The following is a 19,854-nucleotide window of genomic DNA, read 5'->3' as shown; positions in this document are numbered from 1 at the left end:
AGAGCCCAATTCAGGGCTCAAACCCACAAACCACGAGATCATGACCTGAGCCAAAGTCGGTCGCTTAACCAACTGAGCCACCCAGATGCCCCTAATATTTATTTATTTATTTTTGACAGAAAGACAGTGTGAGCAGGGGAGGGGTGGAGAGAGAGGGAGACACAGCATCTGAAGTAGGCTCCAGGCTCTGGTCAACACAGAGCCCGACGTGGGGCTCAAACTCACGAACCATGAGAGCATGATGCTTAACTGAGCCACCCAGGTTCCCCGAGCTAACAAGTTTTTAAAAGCACATGGGGGCCGAGCAAGGGCTGGGATGCAGCTCCCCTGACTCCTGGCAGTTTGCTGAGTGTTTGCTCCGGAGAACCCAGCTCGCAGGGCAGAGTGCGTAAAACTGGGTGGGAAAGAGCAGCCAGATCTGACTTCCTGAAGTGTCTCCTCTGCTGAAGGAGTTTCTTCCATTTGCTGTCTGGGCTGGTACATCCCGTGCCCCACCCACCTCAGACCTCTCTGGTGGTGTGACGGGATCTCCGAAAGGCAGATATTCTCAAGGGGGAAATGAATAGGAATCTAGGGCATAAGGTGCCCACCTGCTAAATGCTTGATTGTTTCCCTGGAAGAAAAGTTCAGCAGTGTTATGGATTGAATGTTAGTGTCCCCCAGATTTCATTTGTTTAAACTCTAACTGCCAAAGGGATGGTATTAGGAGATGGGGCTTTGGGAAGGGATCAGATTTAGATGGGGTAGTGAGGGTAGAGCTCCCATGATGGGATTAGTGTCCTTATAAGAAGTGGGAGGGACCAGAGGGCCACCCCACCCATCCCTCTGCCAGGTGGTGACACAGCGGGAAGGTGGCTATCTGCAAACCAGGAAGAGGGCCTTCCCCATGCAGGGAAGCTTCCAGCACCTTGGTGTTCAACTTCCAGCCTTCAAAACCGTGAGAAATGAATGCTTGCTGTTTAAGCCAAGTCTGTGGTATTTTGTTACAATAGTCCAATCCGACTAAGGTGATCAGGATTCTGATGGGGCAGATATTTACAATGTTTACAGGCATTCATATGAAAAAAAAAAAAAACAATTAGTAATGCTTATTTTAAAACACTAGGTTTGTATCTGATACCAGCGTTCCTTTGGAAGACCATGTCCTTCAGGATTTGACTCACTTGAGAAAATAAGAAATCCATATTCTAGGCCTCCCCCTCCTCTCGCCTATCCTCTCCTCTCCAGATACCCTAGATTTCCTTTGCTGCTCCCTAAAGCAGTGATCCTCAACTGGGGGGGCGGGGGGTGAGATTCTCATTTTGGAATGAGATCTGTCGGATTCCTTTAGAAGATAAATATGTAACACTGCAGATCATGCTGGGACAGTATAAATCACAAATGGATACAAGCCTCCACCAGTGTGGGGCACTCCCCGTGGTGCATGATGGCCTGTGTGTATTTGTAGTTGGCAAGTTATCTTTGAATCCAACATGACCAGCACGGGTGTGTTACGAAGGCCAGAGAACTATGTGTCCTGGTGAACTATGTGCAGCAGAGGTGAGCCGTTGCCATGCAGGCGGGTGATCGAGGCTAAATTTGCTGCCCACACACCACTGAATGATTTGGAATGCCAGGGCTTTGTTTGAATTCGGTCAGCTTTTGACGGTTAGCACTTTGGGAATATTTTACTTCTTCAAAAAGACTCCATATGTCTCCCAGCAGGACCTATGATTTTCTATGTGCCAAATAAAAGGCACACACAGAGCAGTGACTCTGGTTTTGATAGGTAGCCAAGGCTCTCCAAAACCTAGTACCAAAATGTGGTAGGGTTGGGGGGGGGGGGGTGGGATGCTGTTATTATCTTATCCTTGAGAAGCCCTTGGGTCAAGTCAAGCATCCTTTCAGGTTGCATATTTGTGGGTCACGAAAAAGAAACTCCAGGAGCTGGAAAATTACTGAAAACTTGGATATTGGCAAATGGCAAAAAAAAAAAAAAAAAAAAAAAAAAGTTGGAAGTAGGAGTACAAAAGAGGTTTTGACAAGCTCCCTTGTTTAACAGCATGACCCATTTCAGAATTCACGAGGTTCCCCAAACTGGGTTTGCATGATGCACAGATGCTTCAAAGCATCTGTGAAGCAGCAAACGCATTGAAATCTTATTCAAAGCAAAACCACATTTGCATGACGAACATTGGAACATTGCTCTAAACAAGGACCAGTCCCTGGAACTTGATGAAAACCCAGGAACGCAGAACAACGTGGGTACTTAGAGCAAGTGGGACCAATGACAAGATGGTGAACAATTCCAAGAAAGCGAATCTTCCTTTTTTAGACAGTTCCACCTCTATCTACCTTGTGTGCATTTTGCATTCTTAGCCCAGGGAATTCGGCTGTCCCTATTCCAACTGCCACAGACCATTGTTAGAAACCAAAGTCCCTGATGCCAGGGTGCAAAGCTGTGTCATCCAGTACATCTTTAAAATGGCTTATTGTGTCAAGTCTCATTTGTCTTAACTCTTCATGTAAATAGCACATAGGCATAGTTATGTGGGGCTTTTTTTGTAATGTCTGATACAATCCATGGCGATATTAACAGTGGCCACATTTGCAAATCACGGCTTCAGGCTTTTTGTTTTGTTTTACTAAATTAATTTTGTTTACCAGGAAGTTAGCTGTTTCCTCTGTGTTTGATTTCACTGAATTATCAGGTGCAAGCTCTATATTTACTTTCTTTTCTTTTTTTCTTTTTTTAACTTTTTTTTTTTTTTAATATTGAAAGAGAGAGAGAGCAAGGAGGGGAAGGGAGCAGAGGGAGAGAGAGAGAGAATCTTAAGCAGTCTCAGAACAGAGTCTTACTCAGGGCTCGATCCCACAACCCTAGGATCATGACTTAAGCAAAAATCAAGAGTTGGATGTTAAACTGATTGAGGCACTCCAGTATTTACTTTCTAGGTTTATGCTTCTCAGGTAATATTTTTCGTTTTTTTATTCAAATGTTGCTATATTAACAAAGAGTAGTGATAACAATATGCTGTGCAGACTACCTTGACTTGGCTAATGGTTTCAGCAGCGAGAATAATGGTTTCCCATTTTACATCCAAAGTTTCTAATTTTTCAGCTATTATGTAAGGTTTCTCTTCCTTAATCCTCGTCACCCATCAGTGTAAACTAGAAAATGAATCATCTTTCAACATTTCTCTCTTATGGTTGAGGTGCTTTTGTTTGCTGTTTTTGAAAAAATTTTGATAAGATTCCACATTCTGAAATACGAATGAGGACTATAAAGATGTCTTCATATGCGATATTCGTTGGTTTCACATCCGTTATAACCACCTTGGCCTCCTTTAGCCAGGATTTTGGTTGTGAGCAGAGTCTTCTGATTACTGCTAAGCTTTGTAGAATTTCACAGCCAGTAAAACAAAACTGATCTAGGTGCTTTCCTTATATATTTATATGATCGAAGTGGTTCTGAACACAAGCTGCCTCTAAATTTAATTATTTATGGGGCATCTGGGTGGCTCAGTCTGTTAATCGTCCGACTTCAGCTCAGGTCATGATCTCACAGTTTGTGGGTTCGAGCCCCACCTCAGGCTCTGTGCTGACAGCTGGGAGCCTGGAGCCTGCTTTGGATTCTATGTCTCCTTCTCTCTCTGCCCTTCCCCCATTTGTGCTCTGTCTCTCAAAAACTAAATAAATGTAAAAAAAAAATCTTTTTAAACTTAAATACTTAGGGCATAAATACCAGCCAGTATGAGAAAGCTCCCTGCCTGTGACAGTTCCCTCACATTGTTTTTCATTATTTTGCATGATGTCTTCACTTTCGAGAGTATTTCTGGTCCATGGCAAGAAGGCAAATTAAAAATTTATGCATAAACCCACAACTCATTTAACCAACTGAGCCCCTATTTTTATTTTTATAATTACATGAGTAAAACACGAATTCATGATCATTGCAAAAGAATGCAACAGTACAGAAATATATGGAGTGAAAAGTGAAAGCTTCTTTACACACTCTCCTCCCATCTTACCCCTCCCACAGATCCTTCCAGACTTCTCTCAGAGGATTCATAAATTGGATAGATAACCTCCCACTCTAGTCCCTAGAAAAACTGGTCCCTCCTTCTCCTCCTCACTCACTAAGATCACAGAACCAAAAAGAATTTTATTCTGGAGTACCTGCTCAACTGGAAAAGGAGGTACAATTTCACAAAGTATAGGGGGAAATCCCAAACACTGCCTTGCACTTGGGCAGGCAGATGGTGGGGTTTGGGGGTGGAGTCTATTACAGGGACTAGAAGAGGGAACTGTTTGAGGTGATGAGAATCTGAGGGGAGTCTGCTTAGACGAAGTTCAGGGCACCCACAGATCACACCTTCCCAAGCAACAGCCCTCCTCATCAGAATCAATCTTTTCAGGTCCAGGAGAAGGTGCAAGTTAGCAGGTACTCGAATTCTTCTATGCCTTAATTTCCTTCCTGTAATTGTATCCATCCTTCTAGGCTTGAGGAGACCCAAGGTGACCCTCTGTCACTGGGCGTTCCGGCAGGCTCCAGGAGGTGGCCTTATGGCAACACTAGGGACACAACTGAGACCATTCCCAAGCAGGACATGCTCAGAGGACAGTGTGCAGACCCCAGCTCTCCTTGAGGGTGGGAGGAAGCTCCCCTCTTTGTGGGCTTTGTTAAAAAACAAAATTCAGGGGCGCCTGGGTGGCGCAGTCGGTTAAGCGTCTGACTTCAGCGAGGTCACGATCTCGCGGTCCGTGAGTTCGAGCCCCGCGTCGGGCTCTGGGCTGATGGCTCAGAGCCTGGAGCCTGTTTCCGATTCTGTGTCTCCCTCTCTCTCTGCCCCTCCCCCATTCATGCTCTGTCTCTCTCTGTCCCAAAAATAAATAAACGTTGGAAAAAAAAAAAAAAAAAAAAAAGAAAAAACAAAATTCAACCAAGTGAATTTTAATGATCTAATTGGCTCTATTCAACAGCTCGCGAATCAGGCAGCATCCCATCTAGCAGATAGAAAGGAGCACTGAGTAGCTGTACAAAGTGAAAGACTTGTAGGCAGAAGGGAGTAGGAACAAGGAAGTTACACCAGTAAAAAATCAGATTGGGTATTACACGGTCACCCCTTTAGGGGTGATCATCCTTTAGGGGCTGATAGGGGTCTATCAGGCAGATTACCTCACTAGCGCTGATCAGGTGATTCCTGGTTGACTGCTTTAGGATTCCATTTCTGGGAGAACCAAAACTGTAATTAAGTCTCATTTTGGTGATGTGGGGCTTAGCATAAGGGACTCCATTTGGGGCCCAGTGTTTGCTTTTAACCTTTTTTTTTTTTTTTTTTTTTAACATGTATATGTCTCTGTGTGTTGTGTGTATGTATGATTCCATTTTTTTTTCATATATGAAATTTATTGTCAAATTGGTTTCCATACAACACCCAGTGTGATTCCATTTTTTTAAACCATGCATGTAGACACGTTTTTAAAGAATACGAATGGAATCACTGAATTTATTTTCCTGTGACTTGCTTTTTTCATTTAATATATACTACAGTATTCCATGTCAGTATATGTAGAGCCATCTCTCCTTTTTAACACATAGTACCTATCTTTTAAAATTAGAAGATGGTCGGGGCACCTGGGTGGCTTAGTAGGTTAAGTGTCCGACTCTTGACTTTGGCTCAGGTCATGACCTCACAGTTCATGAGTTCGAGCGCCCTCCTGCTCCCGTTCAGTGCAGAGCCTGCTTGGGATTCTGTCTCCCTCTCTCTGTCCTTCGCCCCCGCCCCCACCCTTGCTCTTGCTTTCTCGCTCTCTGTCTCTCAAAATAAATAAAAGTCAACTTAAAAAGACAAAATGAGAAGATGGTTGTTTGTGCTTTTCTTGTTTTGTTTTTTGTTGTTGTTTTTAATTTAGGATTAGGAGGCAGGCAATGAGAATGACCTAGAGAGGGCCAAAAAGAGACTGGTGAGGCCATGTGCTCGACACGTGATGACGTGTGGGAAGGAGCTTCGCTGCTGAGCAAGTGATGTCAGCAGCAGGGGAACACTAATATTACTTGGCCTCAGCCTCTACATCTCTGCAAAGGAAGGTGTGGAAAGTTGAGGAAAATCTCCTAATTCCATCCTTTTGAAAAATGTCTTCATTTCATTTTAGGTCGCCATAGCACAAGCCTATCAAACTCTCAGAGATGTTTTCATGTTAAATGACCTTCCCTTCCCTTTTATTTCTTTTTCTTTTCTTTTCTTTTCTTCTTCTTCTTTTTTTTTTTTTTCCGGAAAGAATCAAAGACAAACTTCGAATGTTTAGAATGTCAACTTCATCAGTTCAATGCTTTTATATGTGTTGCTGAGAAAGAAATTCCCAGAAGCAAACATGTCAAAATGATTTCTGCGAAAGGGGGGTGGGTGGGGAAGCTTATTTTCAAATGTCAGTGGTGAACAATATTCTTGAAATAGAATTATAGCCTTTGAAAGTCATGTTTCTTAAAATTAATTGTCCCGAGATCACAGTTGTGCTTTTATTTCACCGAACTTTCAAAGAACGTCGAGTGTACTATTAGCTGATAATTTGTTTTTCATAAGAATGGCACTGGATCTCCTTAGTAGTTAGCCCATGTAGGTTAATAAAACGGGACAATGCCGTGAACACCGGGCGGGGCTCAGGGCCGGGAGCCAAGCAGATGTGCCTTTTGTGGTCCCCACTCTAGCTTGGAGCTTCTCCAGGACAGTTCTGCCTTTTTGCCTTAGAATTCACTTGTTTTAACTGCCAAGACATCAGCGGACACCTAGGAGTCAGAGATGGAGAGACAAAATTTGAATCTTCCTCAAGTCAGCGCAGAGGGGATTTCACAAAATGTGTGTCTCTTGGCAAAATGCCAATGTCGTTTTTCAATTGTAGAACTGTATTTTCAGGGGCGCCTGGGTGGCTCAGTCGGTTGAGCGTCCGACTTCGGCTCAGGTCATGATCTCACAGTCTGTGAGTTCGAGCCCCATATCGGGCTCTGTGTTGATAGCTCAGAGCCTGGAGCCTGCTTCCGATTCTGTGTCTCCCTCTCTCTCTGCCCCTTCCCTGCTCATGCTTTGTCTCTCTCTGTCTCAAAAACAAATAAAAACATTAAGAAAAAAAATTAAAAAAAAAAATAACTGTATTTTCAAATTCTCTTCACCAGCACAGGATGGCAGAGGACCCACCTGAATGGTCCATTCCATAGAGTCTGACAGGGAGTCTCATCCGGGAAGTGGGAGGCCTGAAAATTCTAGAACAGCATTTTCCACACCTGGAGAGGGAGACCCCTGATGAGGCCTGGATGGTTTGAACGCAGTGACTTCATAAATCAGATGTATTGTGGCAGGGCAGCATTTCTCAACTGAAGGTTAAAGAGGCTTACTTTGTTACAAGTTAGAATGGTCACTGTTCTGTTTCAATTTTTAAAAATAATTCGGTAATTAAAAACAAAATTTATCCTTCAAACAGAAAGTTTGAGCACCATCAGATGCTGACCCAATGGGCAGGTCAGATGAACCAGCTCACATATGAGTTGTTTGGGGGTTTACCACTCAGTGGACACAGCTGGCTCATTGGGTGGGGTAGACCATTATGTAGTTTTCATTCTTTTATCCTTAGTTCTGCACTGTTTAATTTAGTCTATATAAAACTATGGTGTGAAGTGAGGAAGCAGAGTGAAAGGGAAATCCACCGCATGGGAGAAAATATTTGAAAATCCTGTATCTGTTAGATATTCCTTATTAAGGAATCAAGATCCAGAACAAATAAAGAACTCCTAAAACTCATTAACAAACCAAACAACCTCATTAAAAGTAGTCATCTCGAGTAGACATTTCACCGAAGAATATATACAAATATTTCCCCCAATCAATAACATGTATATATCTAATCACAGCCCTTGAAGTACCTGGCTGGCTCAGTGGGAAGAGCGTGAGACTCTTGATCTTAGGGTCATGAGTTCAAGCTCCACATTAGATGTAGAGCCCACTTAAAAAAAATTAAAAAACAAATTAATGAAAATAAAAAGCCCAATTCGGCTTTTCACTTATAGAGAAAAAAAAAAAGTCCTCTATTCACAATGTATGATTTCTGAACAAAAAATAACAAATAGCAGTTTGAAGCTGTGCGGAAAATTTATAAAAATAAACCAACTGGCATTTTCTAACCAAAAACTGCAAGCATTTAAGACAGCTGCTCTGGTCTATTTTTGATGCCACAATGCTGATACATTTCAATCTAAATTTTATTCTTATTTAAACAAAATTTTATCAACATAATAAATGTAAATTGCTTTTCGAAAAAAAAACCACAGGATTTGTGATGGAAAGCATCATGTCTCTTCCTACACCAGGCCTATTCTCCTGGGCAATCACTTTTTTAATTTTCATCCTTCTGGTAGTTACTTTCATAATTCTAAATATTGTGTCCATATCACTGCTTCTAGATTAAATAGATATTGTCCAACAGCTCCCAGCCCCCAAATATAAGGATTTAACCTACACAATTTGGCCTTCTCGTTTCAATTTTTGATAGTTATTTTATTTTTAGTTCTTTTTTTTAACCTTTATAACTTGAAATAATGTACTTAGACCTCCATATCTTATTCCATTAATTTTATACAATATTTCTTGTCTCTTCAGGATGTAAAATTAGAATTCTTCTCCAAATTTTACCTCTCAAATTAAGTTTCTTAGTAAGTCTTCTATGGATTGTCTGAAGGTTATTTTTAGAAGTTGAAAACCATTAAACAGTTTATACATTATTGTAGCTATGTAGTGTTATTCACTTCAGAGATTTTTAAAATGCTAGGACCCTAGTTCCTTCTGTATGTGGTCAATGCCAGCACTCCAGAGTCACTGTCTTAGGTGACAATCTTAGGATTGTAAGGCCAAAAAGATTCTCTTTTCTAATACCCTACCAGTTGCTTAAAATTATGCTACTTTCTAGGTTGCTTCCTGTTTGAACCATGACTATCCTGTACAACTGTCTGTTTTTTCTGGAGATTCTAAGTGCCTTTCTTTTTCTTGTCAAAAAAAAAAAAAAAAAAGAAAGAAAGAAAGAAAGGAAATGTGCCTCTTCTCAATAGGCTTTTGGGTCAGCTTTACTCTCTTATACCCCACATATCCCACGTCTTCCTTTTTCTTGGCTTTCCTCTCATCTCAAGAACTACCTGTATGTGTGCAAATAGCTTAATTTACTTTCTCATGCAATTTGTAGGTTGACCATATATGGCATTTTAAATTGAAAATCATTTAAAATTAATGTCAGGACACCTTGACTTACCATTTGCTCCAAAATAAATATGTCTGTTTATTTTTGCATTTTCCTTTTCACTGCTTTATACATATATATATATTTATTTATATTTATATAAATATACATAAAGGGTATATTATGTTGAGGATATGTATGGATATATAGAGATATATAAGGAGATATATATACATATATACACATATATATCTATATACATATGTACACATATATGTATACATATATATATCCTTAATTGCTCATATTTACTCTCTGGCCAAGTACACTTCATGAGACTACTCTTCACAAAGGGTTGCCATGCACTACAAGATTGCAGAAGAGACCTTTCAGTAGTCAAGTCAATTTTCCATTAATATGTTTCTCTGACAGAAATGATCATCTTAAACCTGTTGTACTGAAAGCTTTGCAGTCACGAGGCCACAATTTCTTACCTCCACATTTTACAACATTCTGTAGGTAGTAAAAGTGACAGAATTGTTGATGTATCAAAGTCCCCAGAAAATTTTAAGATAACGAAAAGCATTTCATGAGCATATTAGTGTTATTGAATAATAAGATAAATATAATAACTAAGAAGTCTGCTATTTCAAAGCTTAGGCAAATGAGTTGTTGTTTTCATGATGGAAGTTTTAAGGTGACAAGGGAGAAAATATGCATTAAGCAACTTTAGTAAAGTAATAAATACTAAGCAGTATAAGTGAATAAAAAATTATATTGGCATTGTATTCCTAATTTTTGTATATATATCAGCTTTGTGATAAGCCAACTTTGTTGTCTGTATGCTTGATATATATTATAGATTTTTAATATTAGCCTATTATATCTCTCAACATTTTCAGATATTTATACTGTTAAACTTTCAAAAGTACATGTTTAACTCCTGATAATTCTTCAAGGGTTTCTATAAGTTCACTTTTCTATTTTGTTTGGTAATTCTTTAGTTAGTACAAATTTTTTATTTAGAAATGCTACTTTAAATAGGAGATTCAGGGGTGCCTGGTGGCTCAGTTGTTGAAGTGTCTGACTTCGGCTCAGGTCATGATCTCACAGTTTGTGGGTTCAAGCCCCGCATCAGGCTCTGTGCTGACAGCTCAGAGCCTGGAGCCTGTTTCAGATTCTGTGTCTGCCTCTCTCTCTGCCCTTCTCCACTTGCACTCTGTCTCTCTCTTTCTCAAAAATAAATAAACATTAAATTTTTTTTTTTAATAGGAGATTCAAATATGTATTATAATTAAGTGAACAACACAATGACTAGTTCATTTGTTTTAATTTTTTTCATGCTTACTCTTTTTTTTAAATGTTTACTTATTTCTGAGAGAGAGAGAGAGAGAAAGAGAGAAAGAATTCTAGCAGGGGATGGGCAGCATGAGAGGGAGACAGGATCTGCAGCAGGTTCTGCGCTGACAGCAGAGAACCTGATGCAGGGCTGGAAGTCACGAACTATGAGATCATGACCTGAGCCAAAGTGGGACACTTAACCAACTGAGCCACCCAGACGCCCTCATGCTTACTCTTTCCAGAGCATGACTATTCTAATTGGGCACATCTAATCAGTCTAATAAGACTAATCAGAATATCCTATTCTGGAAAGTCAAAACAAACACAACATATTGTCAGGTTTTTCTTACCTAATTAATGTTCATCAAATTACATGATATCTGTAACTTATCAAATAAAAAAGTTGCCTTATGTATATGGATTTAGAAATATAATAATGCAGCTATTTAGGGGCACCTGTTAGTAAAGTATTTGACTCTTGATCTCGGCTCAGGTCATGATCTCACAGTTTGTGAGTTCAAGGCTTCAGTTGGGCTCTGTGCTGACAGCATGGAGCCTGCTTGGGATTTTCTCCCTCTTTCTCTTTCTGTCCCTCCCCTGCTCACACTTGCACTCCCTCTCTCTCTCTCTCAATAAATAAATAAACATTTTAAAAAATAATGCAGTTATTTAAATGTTTTTCCTATTATTATACTTAAAATAACGTTTCTATTACATACTATGCAAAACTTTTCTATTACATACTATTGCATACTATACCTGTCTGTCTATCTGTGTATCTATGTTATCTATGTATCTATGTATCTATCTATCATCGATCTATATTGCAAGGACCAATTCTAGAATTTCTATGAAAATGCACACAATCTGGATTATCCAAAGTAATCTTTTTTTTTTCAATATATGAAGTTTATTGTCAAATTGGTTTCCATACAGCACCCAGTGCTCATCCCAAAAGGTGCCCTCCTCAATACCCATCACCCACCCTCCCCTCCCTCCCACCCCCATCAACCCTCAGTTTGCTCTCAGTTTTTAAGAGTCTCTTATGCTTTTATCCAAAGTAACCTTGAAAGGGGCACCTGGGTGGGTCAATCAGATAAGTGTTCTGCTCTTGATTTCGGCTCAGGTCATGATCTCATGGTTCATGGGATCCAGCCCTGTGTCTGGCTCTGTGCTGACAGGGCAGAGCCTGCTTGGGATTCTCTCTCTCCCTCTTTCTCTGCCCCTCCCCCACTCATTCTCTCCCTCTCTCTCTCTCTCCCTCCCTCTCTCTTTCTCTCTCAATCTCAAAATAAATAAATAAACATTTTTTAAATTTTTTTTTTCAACGTTTATTTATTTTTGGGACAGAGAGAGACAGAGCATGAACGGGGGAGGGTCAGAGAGAGAGGGAAACACAGAATCGGAAACAGGCTCCAGGCTCTGAGCCATCCGCCCAGAGCCTGACGTGGGGCTCGAACTCACGGACCGCGAGATCGTGACCTGGCTGAAGTCGGACGCTTAACCGACTGCGCCACCCAGGCGCCCCAATAAACATTTTTTAAAAAAACAAAGTTTTTTGGGTTGTCTGTGCTGACAGCTCAGAGCCTAGAGCCTGCTTCGGATTCTGTGTCTCCCTCTCTCTCTGCCCGTCCCCTGCCTTTCCGTCTTTTCTCAAAAATAAATAAACATTAAAAAAAAATTTTTTAACCCAAAGTAATCTTGAAAAAGAACAAAATTTAAGAATTTACACCATCTGACTTTAAGAATACTATTAAGCTGCAGTAATCAGTGTACTGGTGTAATGATAGACAAATCAGTAGGACTGAGTAGAGAACCTATAATTGACCCACATTAAAAAATATTTATTGGGGCGCCTGGGTGGCTCAGTCGGTTAAGCATCCGACTTTGGCTTGGTCATGATTTCAGTTTGTGAGTTTGAGCCCCACGTCAGGCTCTGTGCTGATAGCTCAGAGCCTGGAGCCTGCTTCGGATTTTGTGTCTCCTCCTGTCTCTGCTCTTCCCCCGCTCATGCTCTTTCTCTCCTTCAAAAATAAATAAACATTTAAAAATATATATTTATTTATTCATTTTGAGAGAAGGAGGGAGAGAGTGTGCTCACAAGGGAAAAGGGCAGAGAGAGGGAGAGAGAGAGAATCCCAAGTAGGTTCTGCACTGTTTGCATAGAGCCCAATGTGGGACTTGAACCCATGAACTGTGAGATCATGATCTGAGTGGAAATCAAGTGTTGGACACCTAACTGACTAAGCCACCCAGGCACCCCCAAACTGATGCATATTTACACAATTACTTGATTTTTACCAAAGCAGTTCAGTGAGGAAAGGAAAAGTTTTTCATAAAATGGTGCTGGGACAACTGGATATTCATATGGGAAAAAAATGAACCACCTGTACCTAATCCTTACAAAATTAATAATTTAAAATGTATCATGACCTAGACTTAAAACTATAAAGCTTCCAGAATAAAACATTAAAAGGAATCTTCATGACCATGAAGTAAGCAAAGATTTCTTAGACAAGACCGAGAAAATAGTAACTATAAAATTAAAAGTTGATAAATTAGACATCAGCAAAAATTTTTAAATCCTACTCCCTGAAATGCACAGTTAAAAAGATAAATAAACAAGCAAAAAGAAAATATTTGCTAAATATATATTTAGTAAATGATGTGCATCCATAATATAGAGAGAACTCCTACGAGTCAGTAATAGAAAGACAAAAAAACTATTTTTTTGAAAAGGCAAATGATTTGAGCAGACACCTTCCAAAGGAAAACGTACTAATGGTCCATAGCAAATAAAAAAGGGGTCAACATCATTAGTTACCAGGAAAATGCAAATTAAATTACAATTAAGTTACCACTACAACTAGCCAGAATGGCCTAAATTGAAAACACTAGCAACACCAACGTGGGGAGAGTTGAAAAGACAGGAACTCTCATACATTGTTTGTTGGTGGGCGTATAAAATGGTGCAATCACTTTGGGAAAAGTTCTGATAGTTCCATAAACATCTAATGATTCAGCAATTCAGTTCTTAGGGTTTTCCCCAAGGGAAATCGAAAACACGTTCACAAAAGGATTGTGCAGGAATGCTTTGTAAGGAGACATTTCTCTGTGGCTCTCTGGTGTTTTGCACAGCTTGAGGCTTGTGAGCGAAGCACAGGTTGTCTTTTGTTCAGCGCTATGTTTGTATAGAGAACGGCGGTGGAAGATAAAGTCTCCCGCCAGGACCATCAGATTCAGGTTCTCTAAGCTCAAGGTTTGTCCCCTGTGACATAACTCCTGTTTGCTGTTGTCACTTGGCCCTGTATGTCACCCCCTGGAGATGGGCTTAGGGAAGTGGTGCAGATATTGATAACTCTGGCTACTGCCATTGATGTGAGCAACAAAACCCTTTGTGTCTGATTTAGCGATCTCACATCTTCTGCCAGCATCCCTGAACCTGTGTTGGGCTAGTCTGAATCCTGTAAGTGAGAGGAAGACTCAGACTCACACAGTTCTTGGCTGGTTCATAGCAGCTTTTCCCCCTAAGCGGAAACAACCAAATGTCCATCAAGGGGAGAATGGAGGAAATGAATTGTGATACACTTACAGTGTAGAATATCCCTCGGTGATAACTAGGGATGAACTAGTGAAACACAACATGAATGACTCTCAAAAAACACACTGAGTGGAAGAAGCCTTTCACAAAATAGTACTAACTGAATGATTGCACATATAGGCGGTTCTAGGATATGCACACCTAATCTATGGTGTATAAAATGAGGTCAGATCTAGATAAGGGTTGGATTGAGTGTTGCATTTTTCAAAACTCATAGAATGGTGGTACACTTAATATTTGTCTATTTCACCGTATGCAGACTTCTCTTAAGAGAATAAAGAACTATAGGCAAATATTAAGATCTACTTAAGTATATGCAAGCTGAAGTGTTTAGAGATAAAGCATACTCATGTTTGCAGTTTAGTGTGAAATACATAAAAAAAAAGGGGGGCGCCTGGCTGGCTCAGTCAGTGGAGAACACAACTCTTGATCTTGGGGTTGTAAGCTTGAGCCCTATAGTGGGTATAGCGGTTACTTGGAAAAATAAAATCTTAGGGGCATCTGGGTGGCTCAGTTGGTTAAGCATCCAACTCTTGATTTCAGCTCAGGTTATGATCTTGTGGTTTGTGAGTTCGAGACCCATGTCAGGCTCTGAGCTGACAGTGCGGAGCCTGCTTGGGATTCTCTCTCTCTCTCTCTCTCTCTGTCCCTTTCCTGCTCTTGCCCACACACTCTCTCAAAAGAAATGATAAAAAATAAAATAAAATCTTAAAAAAAAAGAAATACACTAAGAAATAAGATGGATTGGTGGGTGGATAGAGAACATAGATGGAGAATAGATAGATCTGTGATCAAATACAGCAACATATTAATACTTGTAGAGTCCAACAGTGGGTATATCACTGTATAATTCTGCCAACTTTTCTATATATGCAACATTTTTCATTTAAAAAGTTGGGGGAAAATACACATTAAAAATTCTAATGGGGTTAGAGATATAGTTTATTGTTAGAGGAGTTTGTTAATGAAAATGACATTGGGAAATATTAATCAATGCCAGATACATCTATCTTTTCAATTCTTGCATATAAATCCAGTATAAACCCAGAGATGTCTCTCAGACACGAGAGAGAAAGGGAGAAAAGGGAAAGATGAAGGCAAGGTTTCCATCAATAGAATTTTCAGATGTGTCCATTAGCTGCATACACTTGACTAATAAATAAGAGAGGAGCACCTGGGTGGCTCAGTTGGTTAAGTGTCTGACTCTTGATTTTGGCTCTGGTCATGATCTCACAGTTCATGAGATTGAGTCCAATGCTGGGTTCTGTGCTCAGATTCTCTCCCCTCTCTCTCTGCCCCTTCCTTGCTCATAAAATATTATTTATTTATCTCTCAAAATAAATAAATAGACATTAAAAAAAAAGAAGAAAGTATCTTTTAAAATGATCATGGACTGGGGCGCCTGGGTGGCTCAGTCGGTTAAGCGGCTGACTTCGGCTCAGGTCATGATCTCGCAGTCCGTGAGTTCAAGCCCCGCGTCAGGCTCTGTGCTGACAGCTCGGAGCCTGGAGCCTGTTTCAGATTCTGTCTCCCTCTCTCTCTGACCCTCCCCCATTCATGCTCTGTCTCTCTCTGTCTCAAAAATAAATAAACGTTTAAAAAAATAAATAAATAAAATAAAATGATCATGGACAAGTTTATTAGCAATATGATCTATAGAAGTCATCCCCTAATTCCACCAAAATTCTAATACACCAATCAAAATTTTACTAAGTAATTGACATTTATTATATATTAATTGTTTCAGTTTAGATAGCTCAGACTTATGACACTATTCTATCTTTACATATTATATGTGTGTCTTTTTAAATTTATGAATAATTTTGATCATCTCTGTAATGCTTCTAATGCTGGAATAAATTATTGTATTATATCCTTTGAAAAGTATATCATTTAGTTTGTATCGCAGTCCTCAGCAACACATTTTGGAAAAAAAGATGTACTACTTTTTTTTTTTTTGTACTGCTTGTATTTTTAAGTAAAGAATTATATTAGAGGAGTTTTATAACTGTCTTCCTATCTATATCCCATGTAAGGAAGTTGGATAGGATGACCGTAAATCTGCTTAGCCCAATGGTCTGCTCTTTGCTCTGTCTTCTGAGCAGTGAAAACACAAATCACAGCTGCTTTTTTTTTTTTTCCAAACAGAAAGCATCATTATTTTCTTCCTTCATAATGCATCATTTTCATAAATAGTTCAAACAAAGCAGAGACAGTGAACACATTCTCATACATATTCTGTCCAGATAACTAAGTTTGCTGTTTGCTGGATATCATGGACATTTTTCATGCCAAAAAATAAAAATACATAGTATTTTCAAAAGACACACTGTCTTCTGCCACAGTGGATATACCGTAATTGATTTAATCAATTCCTTGTCATGGACCCTTAAGTTTCAATGTTTTAATGACTAAAAATAACAATATTATAAATATTCTTGACCATTCCACACTTGTCCTATTATAACATTGGAATAAGTTTTTGGATCACAGTTTATGCATACTTTAAATTTTGTTAGATACCCTAAATTTCTCTCTTGGAAGGCTGTACCAATTTACAATTCCACCAACGATGTAAGAGTTTTTTAGCTACTCCTTCAGCTTCTAGAAACCTGCAGCTCCTGTCTTGCAAAGTAAAATATTTAACAAAGGAACTCTTAAATATTCACTAGAGGGACATTTCTCATCCTTTATTTACCAGAAAGACTTCCAGCCATTTCAAAGACTCTATAAAGGTTATTTCAATTGATACTCCTTTGTTGTAATTAGACCCACACATAAACTTCCCAGGAGATGGTAACCCACTTTATTTTTAAAAGCCTGTCTAGTTTTAAAAGCTTTCAACAGCCACTCTAAGGAAATCCTTTTGATGGCAAACTTCAAAGACTTGTTTTGGTTAAAGCTCTTTTCTTTTTGTTTCAACTTCAATAAAAAGATGGAATACCTGATTCCTTTACTTGAAAACTAGATTTTTGGTCATTAAAAGCGTGTCTCCACAAGCAGAGCTGAATCCCACAGGACTGAGATGCTGCATTCATTCAACAAGGCTTGACCTTTCTCCTCCTGTTTGGAAAGCTCTGTGCTAGGCACCAGGGGAAGTTGCGGGAGGGTGGGAGGCTCAGGAACCTAAGGTCTGTTTGACCAAATGACAAAACAAAATGATTAAGTGCTTTGGAAAGACTAGGAAATAAAAATGAATGCTTTTGGTTGAGTCACAAATGGCATATTTGTGTGGTTACAACCAGAGCCAGAACCACAGATACAACAGTGAACCAGAAATTCTAATGCTCCATTAAACAACCCTGTGCAAATTACGCTTTTCAGGCTTGGTCCAATCCAGCCTGACCATAGAGCTTAGACAGGTTTAGAAACTTGCCCAGGGGGGTGCCTGGGTGGCTCAGTCGGTTAAGCGTCCGACTTCAGCTCAGGTCACGATCTCGCGGTCCGTGAGTTCGAGCCCCGCGTCAGGCTCTGGGCTGATGGCTCAAAGCCTGGAGCCTGCTTCCGATTCTGTGTCTCCCTCTCTCTCTGCCCCTCCCCCGTTCATGCTGTGTCTCTCTCTGTCTCAAAAATAAATAAATGTTAAAAAAAAAAAAATTAAAAAAAAAAAAAAAGAAACTTGCCCAGGGACATCTGTAAGCGACAAACCCCAGACTCAGCCCCAAATCTATTTGACTTCGGGGTACATTTCACTGTCTTGGTTCATTTTTTCCCCCAGATTAAAGTAAGAATTTTCTTTTATTTTTATGTAATTGACATATAACATTACGTTACTTTCAGGTGTACAACACGATTTGCTATTTGCAAAATGATCGGGACAATAAGTCTAGTTAACACCCATCACCACACAGAGTTACACATTTTTTTCTTGGGATGACAACTGTTAAAAACTATTATATTATTTTATATAGGTGCCAGAACAACCTTACAGAGTAGTGTGAGGCTAACTTTTTTTGCAAAGGACCTAATTGAGTTAAGAAAATATGTTCATAGCACAGAGGTCAGCAGAGTAGAGCCAAAGGGCCAAATCCAGTTCTTCATTTGTTTTTCTAAATAAAGAATTTTTGGACCATAGCCACACTCATTTGTTTACATACTGTCTATGGCTGCTTTTCTGTTACACCAGCAAAATGGAGTGGTTCTAACAACAGATAGCCTGAGGAAATGCAGCAAACTTACTGTCTGGCCCTTTAAGAAAAATTTGCAGACATACAGTAGGAATTAGGGTCAACGTTCAAATTCAGTTCTGTCGGATTCCAAATAATTAGTGCCCAGTTACCTGGTCTAATTATACCTGCTCCTTGTGTGTACAAATTTTGCAAAGTTTTTGACAGTGTTTCTCTTTTTTTTTTTTAATGTTTTATTTATTTTTGAGACAGGGAGAGACAGAGCATGAACGGGGGGGGGGGGGGGGGGCGGTCACAGAGAGAGGGAGACACAGAATCTGAAACAGGCTCCAGGCTCTGAGCTGTCAGCACAGAGCCCGACGCGGGGCTCAAACTCACGGACAGTGAGATGGTGACCTGAGCCGAAGTCGGACGCTTAACCGACTGAGCCACCCAGGCGCCCCTGACAGTGTTTCTCTTATCCTTATAGACGTGTCAGAGTGCTGTGGTCTGGATGATAGTACATTTACCTGTTAATTCAGTGTCTGTGGGTAAATATCATCCCACAGTCACCCCAGCTGAGCTCCTTTGACCTTCCTGGTCACTATAGTAATGACAGCCACCTGGCCTCTGTTACTTCGGGCCCCATCTTCCTCCTGAGTATTGATAAACCTGGCTCTGTGCTTTCTTACCATCATCCCTGACTTGCAGAGAAGATCACTGAACCCCTTAGTGTTGCCGGTGCCCCTCTAACAAGCACAATTCCAATGGCCTTGGTGAGTAGCGTGTCCTGGGACCCTCCTGTGGGACGTAATCCTCTGGCAGGTCTTCTGGCCACCCCTAATATATCTGTTCCAACATGCCCACTTCCCTCAACCTTTTTTTTAAGCTTATTTTTATTTACTTTGAGAGAGAGCTAGAGAGCAAGTGGGGAGGGGTAGAGAGAGAGGGAGACAGAATCCCATGCAGGCTCCGTGCTGTCCGTGCAGACCCGGCTGCGAGGCTCAAACTCACGAATTGTGAGATCATGACCTGAGCCAAAATCAAGAGTTGGTCGCTTAATCGAATGAGCCCCCCAGGTGCCCCTTCCCTCAGCCTCTTTATTCTTCCCTCTCCCACCTGCCAGGGAAACTTAGACATTTCTGCTTCCCTGAGTGTTGGTCATTGCTTTTTGCAAGGAGTGCTGATTGAGCTGCTGCCTGAGCCCCAGGTTTGCCCTATTCCTTTGCCAGTCGGTTCAAGCAACTCTTTTGGTGGAATCTCTTTCCTCCATCATCAGGCCCAGCATGTCCCCATCCAGGTTATTGCCCTAGCACCCAGGACACGTGGTGGGAGCAGCTCAGGTTTGCCCAACCAGAACTTTGACCTTAGCATAGCAGACTGGCCTCTGGCTGAGAATTCAGACCTCCCTGGAGCTCATCTATGTCTGCTCGACTGCTACAGGAGATAGGGCCCTCTTTGTATGCCACCAAAAGGGCCTATGACTCTTAGCCATTAACTGCTTATTAATGGTGCTGAGTCTCTAATCATCCCTCTGCAGGGTATTAATACAATTTATCAGCAACCATCTAATTCGACTGTCCTGGAGGACATGGTTCTCCTCATGTT

Source organism: Leopardus geoffroyi, chromosome D3 (assembly GCF_018350155.1).
Source record: "Leopardus geoffroyi isolate Oge1 chromosome D3, O.geoffroyi_Oge1_pat1.0, whole genome shotgun sequence".
Taxonomy (NCBI): Eukaryota; Metazoa; Chordata; class Mammalia; order Carnivora; family Felidae; genus Leopardus; species Leopardus geoffroyi.
Note: the sequence above shows the minus strand (reverse complement) of the source record.